Source organism: Ochotona curzoniae, unplaced genomic scaffold (assembly GCF_017591425.1).
Source record: "Ochotona curzoniae isolate NIBS_2020 unplaced genomic scaffold, NIBS_Ocur_1.0 contig_2754, whole genome shotgun sequence".
NCBI lineage: Eukaryota > Metazoa > Chordata > Mammalia > Lagomorpha > Ochotonidae > Ochotona > Ochotona curzoniae.
Genome location: NW_024465582.1, coordinates 6,385,718 through 6,395,927, shown reverse-complemented (window position 1 = coordinate 6,395,927; position 10,210 = coordinate 6,385,718). Strand labels below are relative to the sequence as shown.

The 10,210-nt window shown below is 47.0% G+C and overlaps 1 long non-coding RNA gene across 1 annotated transcript; it reads right to left on the bottom strand.

Annotated features, from left to right (window-relative positions):
• Positions 1–1,142: 1,142 nt before the first annotated feature.
• On the bottom strand, positions 1,143–5,714 carry LOC121154620. The gene is made up of 4 exons (XR_005883568.1): positions 4,774–5,714; positions 2,340–2,533; positions 1,893–2,007; positions 1,143–1,179 (listed from the first exon to the last, which is right to left on the bottom strand). It is a non-coding gene; the product is annotated as an uncharacterized LOC121154620 (long non-coding RNA).
• Between the last annotated feature and the right edge of the window lie 4,496 nt (positions 5,715–10,210).

The following is a 10,210-nucleotide window of genomic DNA, read 5'->3' as shown; positions in this document are numbered from 1 at the left end:
CCACAGAATCTGCCCCAGATCCAGTTCTCTCACGTTCTGGTGGGTGCTGCAGCCACCATGACGTGGCCTCCCCGCTGTTCCAACACTAGCAGACAGGTACTATGGCCTGGCCCAGTCAGGCAGGCACTCCAGTCCCAGCTTTTGCATACACCAATGGGCAGCAGGCAATGCTATTTAGTCCGTTCCAGGTCTCCTATGTGGGCAGGTTCCTTGACCTGACCCAGCCATGCTCTACAGTTCCCCCTCTAACCCACTCTTAGCTCCCTCACCTACCTGTGAGTCCAATGGTCCAGTCTGTGGAAGACCCCAGAAGTCATTCTTCCCCTACCAAACATGCCCTCAGCCACTCCCACTCAAGATTTATTTATTTTTATTGGAAAGCTAGATATATAGAGGAGGAGAGACAGAGACAAAGATTTCCATCCATTGATTCACTCCCCAAGTGACCGCACTGGCAAGAGCTGAGCCAATCCAAAGCTAGGAGCCAGGAGCTGTTCAGGGTCTCCCACATGGGTGCAGGGACCCAAGGCTTTGGGCCATCCTCAACTGCTTTCCCAGGCCACAAGCAGGGGGCTGATGGGAAGCAGGGCTGCTGGGACTAGAACCAGTGCCAATATGGGATCCCAGAGCATGCAAGGCGAGGACTTTAACCACTACGCTATCGTGCCGGGCCCATCCACTCCCACTCAAATATGTCCCTAGACACCCTTCCTCAAGCCATCTGCAGCCCCCAAGGCTGGAGGCTGGGTGGCATGTCCCAGCCTGGCATTACCAGGCTTCCTCGCATATCTTTAAAAAATAAAAACAGGACAGGTAACTACGCTGGCACACTGGTATAGTTAATGCAAATCTGACATTAACCAGGCCCAGCGTGCCTGTCAGCTCTTGGCTGCTTTTCTTCCAGCGATGTAACACTTGCCTAGGCAGCCCAGGCAGTTGTCCACAGCAAATCTCAAATGTAATCCAAAACAATGAACATTGTAACACTTGTACTTCTGTACAAAACTTCACTAGAGTCCACTGTTATGTGCTTTTAAAAGGATTTAATGGTATGAATTTAACGGTATAAATTATGAATTTATGAGAAATGCATGTTATGAAATACTATGTTTCATTTTTCTTATCAAAGTAAGTTCACTTACCTTCTAATTCCATTTTCCACGAACTGTTGAGGTATTCCTATAATTACATAAAGCTGTTATGTTGAAAATAAAATACTTCAAATTCTTTAAAAATTAATATTTGAAAAAATAATTTTATATTGTTAGCTTTGTCACTGGCAATCGAAGTGCAGGAGGGACAGCCATGCTCTGACTTAACTGCGGCAGGTCTGGTTCAGCACCGCGGACAGATCCCCGGAGCCTGCATTCCTTTCAGGAAAGCAAGTCCCCAGATCTGCCAGATCCGCAAGTTACCCAGGAGTGACTTTTCTATCACATTTTTACTTCATTTGTACTTCGTATAAGCATCTTCAAAGATCTATCGCAGCAGGTGATTAGCCCATCCATTTAGCAAATTATGTGGAAAAATTCTCAGAAAAACTCACTTGCCTCTGTTAGTGTCATTTCTTTATCTAAAACTTGTGATTACCTATGGGTGACAAACTGAGACCAAATTTGTGAAAACACTTGCATTCGTGAAAGTTGTGTTTATTACTGAATTCTTGATCAAGTCATCCCACTGTGCCATTGAGAAATTTATTCTGGAAATGCAGACTATTCTGTGACACTAAAAGTCTACGCAAGTGTGCTGAATAACCTGGGCTTAAGAGTACCTCAGTTAGAAGCCATCATGGAAATGAAGTATGTGTGCATTCTGACTGGGGAGCAGAGCGAGGTGGGCAAGATGCTCTACAAAGCCTAGCTGAACAGGTGCACCCCCATTTCACTGACCTCCATCATCAGATGGTTCGTACACAGCGACCGGGACCAAACTTGGCTTCAACCTTAGAGTGACTAGCACAGGATGCTTCCCTCTGGTGCTTTCCCAAAAACCAGATGCTGCCTCCTGAGGAAAAACAAACCATAAAAACAGTTCATCTGATTTAAAGGGAATAGTATGACAGGCATGAGTTTGACCCCCGATTTCATTATTGCCTTTTCTCTGGCTTCAGAATGTTGGGAAATTGCTCAGGATGTGCTTCCATGACAGCAATAAATGGCGGCATCCAGAACTTTTCTCCTGGAGGAGAGAAGCTACAGAGAGGAGCTGCCACCACTGGGAAGCCAGGAGAAGGAGCCCAAGGCCAGGCATTGCCAAAGTCCAAGGGTTTCCATCCCCACCCCACAACACCACCCTGCCCATTCCTTCAGGAATGATTATTTCCACTCCCAGCCTACCTGACCGGGAGCCATTCTTCTGCAGTGCTTAGAATGTCAGCAGTCTACTTGGGGTCTGGAATGACTTCCCAATCTTGGTGACAAAGTCTGGCTTACCCTTCAGCTCATGTTACATCATTAACATTTATTGCCTGTTCAACAGCTCTTTTCCAGTTTCCTATTTATGCATTTTATTTCTCATTGGTTTGAGGGTCCTATCAGGAAATAATTAACACACATTATGAAAACTTGAAATTTGTAAAATTCATCTAGCACTCAAAAATATTCCATCAACAAAACACCACTACGTCAACTCCCCTCAGACTTTTTTTTTAAGTTTTGTTTGGGTTGGTGTTGTGGCATTGTGGGCCATGCCTCTACCTAGAGCATTGGTGTCCCACATGGGCGCCAGTTTGTGTTCCGGTTGTTCCATTTCCATTCCAGCTTCTTGCCTGTGGTCTAGGAGGGCAGTGGAGGTTGGCTCAGGGTCTTGGAAGACCTGGAGGAGGCTCCTGGATCCTAGCTTTGGATCATCTCAGCTTCAGCCATTGCTGTCATTTGAAGAGTGAACTAATGAATGGAGGATCTCTAGCTCTGTTAAAAATAATTCTGCCTTCCAAGTAGAAATAAATAAACCTTAAAAACCATTTTTTTTGTTTGAATGGCTGATTGACAGTGAAAGGAGAAACTGGGGCAGCGCCAGACTGCAGCTTCTTTGGGGTCTCCCATGTGTGCAGAGGCCCAAGGATGTGGACCGTACTCTGCTGCTTTCTCAGGAACAACACTAGAGAGGTGATCAGGAGTGGGGCAGTCAAGACACAGCAGCCAGGAGGCCAGCACTACCAGCCTGGGCTGAACCTGCGGTCCACAACCCCACCCCATCACACCCTAAGCTCTCAAACGTAAATGATAACATGTCTATGATGTTGTGGACTTGGGACCATAAATTCAGTTGCCACACAGTTATCACATTCCCGCCCCCATGGTCAAGGGAGTGCTCCCTCCCATGGAAGCTTAGCAGCCTTGACAATCTGGGGTTGAGCAGAACCCACATACTTCATGGCATTTCTTTCTTTCTTTTTTTTTTTAAGATTCATTTATTTTTATTACAAAGTCAGATATACAGAGAGGAGGAGAGAGGAAGATCTTCTGTTCGATGATTCACTCCCCAAGTGACCGCAATAGCCAGTGCTGCGCCAATCCGAAGCCGGGAACCAGGAACCTCTTCCTCTAAGTCTCCCCATGCGGGTGCAGGGTCCCAAGGCTTTCCCAGGCCACAAGCAGGGAGCTGGATGGAAGTGGAGCTACCAGGATTAGAACCGGCACCCATATGGGATCCCGGCGCGTTCAAGGCGAGGACTTTAGCCACTAGACCACGCCGCTGGGCCCACTTCATGGAATTTCTAACAAGACTGACCTAGACTCAGGCAACATTTCCTTCCCATCATTAACACCAAAGCTCAAGCTCATCAGCATCTGTCGCTCACAACACAGACACAGGACTGGAATTCAAGTGTTTGGTCAAAGCTCTTCTAAGTGCAGAGAGAGACAGAGAACCTCCATCCACTGGCTCACTCCCCAGACGCAACAGCCAGGGCCAGGCCAGGCTGAAGCTCAGGGGTCAAGAGCTTCCTGCCTTGCACTGGTACACCAGTGTTACCTGCAGTGGCTTACCCTCCCAGGTCCCCAGCAAAAAGTTGTACAACCCATCAAAATGAAAATGAAATACTTCAACCAAGCTCTTTTTTTGTTTGTTTAATTCTCTTGACTGAACTTCCCAAGAAGCATCACAAATAAGCCAGTAACCTTCGCTGCTGGCGCCAAATGATTTCAGAAGTGATCCGACACCAGAGCTCTGACTAGGGGAGCCAGGAGACTTCTGTCCACAAATGTGATTTTCAGACATACAGGTGCTCTCCCAGGATGCCAGCACCAGGGACACCTGACCTCGACACGTGACAACCACTCACCCAGCACCTGTGCTCACTGGCTCTGAGCTGCTCTTCCCATGGGGCTTGGGGCTCCTCAGACAATCCCAGCAGCCCCAAGGGCCGAGCTGCAGCCCACCCGAGTGTTCGCTGGCATCAAAATGGAATCTGAAGGAAGTGAATGGCTGCATTACTTGTCAATTGAGTAAAAATATACTTTTAAAACCCCCCAAGTGAATAACTATAAAGTATACCAAAATGCAAACAATAGCGTTTATAAGGTAAACAATATTCAACTATGATAAGCAACCCTATAGACAGTTAAAATGTTAGGATCCTGAAAATATGCATTTATCTTACTTATGTTACACTAACTAGTCTTGATAAGCAGTGTGAAACACATTTTAATAAAAATAATTATACCATATTAAGAACTTGTCAGGAGAAAACCTGATGCTTTCTAGATGCCCTTTTATTCATATTCCGATGGATTTCCACACATTAATTATCAATTAAAGACCACTTACCTTCTTCGATGTGGACGTCCCACCATTTTAGAATATTTTAAATGGTTAGGTTCTTTTTTCTTCCCGACCCAGCTTGGATGGTATTGTTTCTTTTATCTCACTAAAAAGAAAATGAACTGCGAACACTCACACACACTTCCATTTGAAGTCCATTTGCAGGAGTACTGGGAAAACGAGCACAAACAATCCTTGATCCGGACGGCCAGCCCACACTGACCGGCGCCACTCGCCAGCAGTTGTCCCAGCCTATAAGGGATTTTGACTGCCCCGTGGGCGGAGGCATCTTTGCTTCAAGACCATGAAGATTTGCACGCAAGAAATATGGATTACCAGGATGGCTCTGACTTAACGGTTTCTTGGAACTTTTCAGACGAGTGACTAGAAGTCACGAGGCACCCATATCATGCCCCACTCAAGCGATGGGGTAAAACAGGAGTTGCTGGCTCTGTCGGATCACCTAGGCCTCCTTTCACATAGAACTTGACTTCCAAGCAAAGAGCAATACTCATATTCAAAGGGTGTGAAATCAACGCAGATAGGCAGCTAGCTCCAATGAAACCAGTCTTGGAGAAGTTCTGAGGATGGGTGGTGGTAATGACTGCACAGTATCAGTGAGAGGATGCTGAACTGTACACTTACCCAGGGTTAAAATGATAATCTGTATTAGGTGTGTCATAATAATAAAAACATCAGTCTTGTACTAACAGTCACACACCCCCTCAGTATGAACGCATCTGGTCAAAATGTGAGACATGCAATCTACAATCAGAGGGTGAGGGGATTAGGACTTCCTTTTTGCTCTATCCCTTTGAGATCTACTAGATATTTAGCCTTTCCAATAAATATAGATTTTTGGAAATGCAGGCTTACATTCTATTAAGCACCCCATACTGATTTAGCACACCTTCTCAGCTTACTGCTCATGCACCGGCAAGGCAGCAGCAGAGGACCCGAATGAGAGCCCAAGGTGGAGCTGCTGGCCCCAGCCTTGCTCTGACCCCCAGCCTTGCTCTGACCCCCAGCCTTGCTCTGACCCCCAGCCTTGCTCTGACCCCCAGCCTTGCTCTGACCCCAGCCTTGCTATTACCCTCAGCCTTGCTCTGGCCCCAGCCTTGCTCTCGCCCCCAGCCTTGCTCTCGCCCAGACTTGGTGACTGCAACCATTGGGTGGGTGAGCCAGAAGACAGATCCCCTCTGCTTTTCAAATAAACATTTTTTAAAAAAATATACTTCCACGTCAATATCTCCAAACTACTGCTGGCATTTAAATTTACTAATTTGTATGATTTTCTCCTGACTTCTGAGTCATGTTCATTACACAATTACATAAAGTAAAAACAAGCCCTCCCAGTAACTTCTCCCTCGACCCCCTGTCCAGACGCCTCCCCAAACATAAAGCTATTTCAACGTCCCTTTGGTTGGTTGGTTGGTTGGTTAATATACTGTAATGTTTTTAGAACTTGGTCTTAATTTTTTAAAGATCTCTGGCAATCAGCTCATGTCTACCAGTGAGTGACTGCATAAATGTGGTATGTATCAAGCAAAAAAAGAATGAATTTCTGTCTTTTACAACAAACTAGAAACCATTCTGCATGGTGATATAAGCCAGTCCTAAAAAGGACAAATATGGTTACCCTGCTCTGTTATAACTAATACAAAGTGTCATAAATAGCAGCTAAATTAACATTTTGAGACTTGACTATTTACAGTCTTCAACCAAAATCTTGAGGAACAGTAAATTTTTTTGTACTTGCTATCTGTTAATCTCTTTATCTAACAGAATGGCAAGTCTATGATGGTAAAGTGAATTGAAAGTATGCCAATGGTCCCGGCACGATAGCATAATGGTTAAAGTCCTCGCCTTGAACGCACCAGGATCCCATATGGGCGTCAGTTCTAATCTCAGCAGCCCCGCTTCCCATCCAGCTCCCTGCTTGTGGCCTGGGAAAGCAGTCCAGGACGGTTCAAAGCCTTGGGACCCTGCACCCACATGGGAGACTGGGAAAGAAGTTCCTGGTTCCCAGCTTCAGATCGGCGCAGCACTGGCCGTTGCAGCCACTTGAGGAGTGAATCACTGGATGGAAGATCTTCCTCTCTGTCTCTCCTCCTCCCTGTATATCTGCCTTTCCAATAAAATAAATCTTTAAACATATAATATATATATATAAAAATAAAATAAAGTATGCCATTGTAAGATTTTTTAATAAAGGAAGAAAGAGAAGGGGGGGACATGGGCAGGCTGGGAAGATTCACTGTGCTAAACCCGCATTGTGAAACATGGAATCTATATACCTTCTACAAACAAAATAATTCTTCAAACAGATTTCCTGTTCCACACCTCCCTCTCCTCCACCACACAAGATAAACACACAGGGCAGACTGATGTAACAAGCCAGCCAGGCCTGATGACAAAGTTTTTCTTTCACTCCTGGCTTGATACGGAAATAATTACATTGAGTAAAGGGATCCAGGTAATTAGGTAAACACACGAACAGCCCAACAACTGGAGCCAAAGTCCAGAGAGCAAGTCTGAACTCCAGTCGCTGCAGCGTGGGGCCGAGCAGGCAAGGGCAGCAGCAACGCACAACTCCAGCTGAACTCACCCGGAGCAGCTGCAGAGGCGTTACAACATCCCTGGATCTGAGGTCAGTGGGCACTCCCGGACACGTGGCACCGGCAACGACCATCAGCACTGCAAGCTCCGGCCTTCCGCCTGAGCCCTGGCCATTACAGCCATGCGTCACGTGAGCCAGTAGGTGGAGGCATGCTCCTTCAAATAAATCTTTAAACATTTTTAAACTGCATATACCAAAGCATTTCAAACATTTTTAAGTCATGCATTTGAATGGCCAGAGCAGCACAGTTCTGGGCCAGGCCAAAGCCAGAGACTTCCTCACGGTCTCCCTTGTGGGTGTAGGAACCCAAGCACGTGCGATCTTCTGCTGCTTTCCCAGGTGTACTGGCAGGGAGCTGGACTGCAAATGTAGGACACGAACCTGCCTTCCGTACTGCCATCAGATGGTGGCATTGCCCACAATGCCACAATAGGGCCCCTCACACTTTTACTTGTTGTAGGCCCAATATAAACTTGTAGAAAAATGAAACACCTTGTTAACTAAGTATTCCTTATTTTTATCATTCCTATTTTAACATTTTTTAAATTTTATTTTCAATATTATTTGCATGGTTGAGAGGGGTACGTACCCATGTAGGCCCAAGTATTCCTTTAAAAAGCAAAAAGTTCTATTTATTTGGAAAGCTGAATTACAGAGACACAGAGGGACAGAGATCTCCATCTGCTGGCTCACTCCCCAGTCGGCCTCAGTGCTGGGGCTGGGCCAGGCCGAAGCCAGCAGCCAGCAGCCAGAGCTTCCTCCAGGTCTCATACATGTGCACTGGAAGCCAAGCAGCTGGACCCTCCTCGACTTCCTTCCCAGATGCAGGGAGCTGGATGGGAAGTGGAGCAGCTAAGACTTGAACCAGAGCCCTAGGAGACACTGCCACTGCAAGCAGCAGCTTAACTCACTATTCCAACAAACCAGCCCCAGGAAATCACCCCTTAGAAAGGATGTATTGGACCAAAGTCATGGGCAGCAGGCTGGGTTAAGAACAAAGATGCTGGCATTCCAGGTTGGAGCACTTGTTCAGGTCGCAGCTCACCACCTGCAATTCAGGTTATTAATAACGTATCTGAGAAGGAAGTAGACACCTCAGGTACTTGTGCCCAGTCCCCTGCGTGGGACAAGGACGGAGCTCCTGGCTCCTGCTTGATCCAAACCAGGCTACTGTGGCCATGTAGGGGAGTGAATCAGCTGATGGAAGGCTCTCTCTAGCCCCACCCCTCCGCCCCGTCACTCCACCTTTGAAATAGATACTTTTCAAATAAAAGGATTGTGACCCTAAAGTGGCACGTGATTAAAAAATTTTTTAAATTTTACTTACTGAAATTCAAAATGCTAGCAAAGCAAATCTCTAAAATACAGATTGCCGGTGTCAACTAGAAAAGTATTTCCAAAACAGAGGTGAAAACCGAGTCAGCCTGAGACTGTTTCCCATTGCTGCTGAAGTACGTGATACAAACTCGGCAACTTCAGCACAGCCACGTGACCTCAGGCTCCCAGGAGCCCACATCGGAGTGCGGCCGAGCTGTGCCCCTCTGGGGGGCAAGTGGCCGCCAAGCGATTCCTCTGCCTGTTTTAGCTGCTGCTTCCTTCACGATTTGAGAAGGAGAGAATCTTCCATCTGCTGGCTCACCACACGGCCACTACAGCCAGAGCTGGGCCGGTCTCATGATGGGGGCCTTGAGTCCTCATCTGCTGCTTTCCCAGGTCACCAGCAAGGAGCTGGATGGGAAGTGGAGCAGCTGGGACACAAACTGGTGCCCACACGGGATGCCAGCATCGCAGGTAGATTAGCGTGCTATGCTGCTGCCATCGCCCCTCTTCTAGCTTTATAACATGTCATCCCTTGTTCTGTCCTGAAAGCCAGAAATGGTGCTTTTCCCTCTGACTGTTCTGTATTTCACACTTCCCTCTTTTTTATTTAAAAAAAGAAATATTGGGCCCGGCGCGGTGACGCCTTGCACGCCCGGGATCCCATATGGGCGCCAGTTCTATCCCGGCAGCCCTGCTTCCCTTCCAGCTCCCTGCCTGTGGCCCGGGAAAACAGCAGAGGACGGCCCAAGGCCTTGGGACCCTGCACCCGCGTGGGAGACCCGGAAGAGTCTCCTGGCTTCAGATCAGCATGGTATCGGCCGTTGCGCTCACTTGGGGAGTGAATCATCGGATGGAAGATCTTCCTCTCTGTATATCCAGCCTTTCCAATAAAAAAAAATAAAAAAATAAATCTTTAAAAAATAAAAAAGAAATATTTATTTTTATTGGAAAATCAGATGAACAGAGAGAAGGAGATACAGAGAGAAAGCTTGTCCATCCACCAGTTCACTCCCCAGGTGGCCACAACAGCTGGAGCTGAGTCAGTCTGAAGCCAGGAGCTTCTTTCGGATCTCCCACATGGGTGCAGGGTCCCAGGCTTTGGGCCATCCTGGACTAATTTCCTAGGCAGGGAGCCAGATGGGAAGTAGGGCAGCTAGGATATGAACCGGCACCCATATGGGATCCTGGTTCATGCAAAGTGAGGATTTAGCCACTAGGCTACCACACCAGGCCCCTGACCTTTTGGTCGTCACACCTGATGACAGTGGGACCTCCTTCCAAGAATGCAGAAGCAGCTTCCGCTTCAAGGTTTGACCTGCAGCCTGAATTGTCCTTGCAATTTCATCCAACACAGTAGCCAGGTCTGAACTAGGATGTAGACATCTAGCTGAGGGACATTCTGGCTACTTCAATGAAATTCCACATATTACACGCACAAATAAAAACATGACAATTTAACATTTTTTTGACAGTTCGTAACTGTCATTCGCTTGCCTTGGTCTA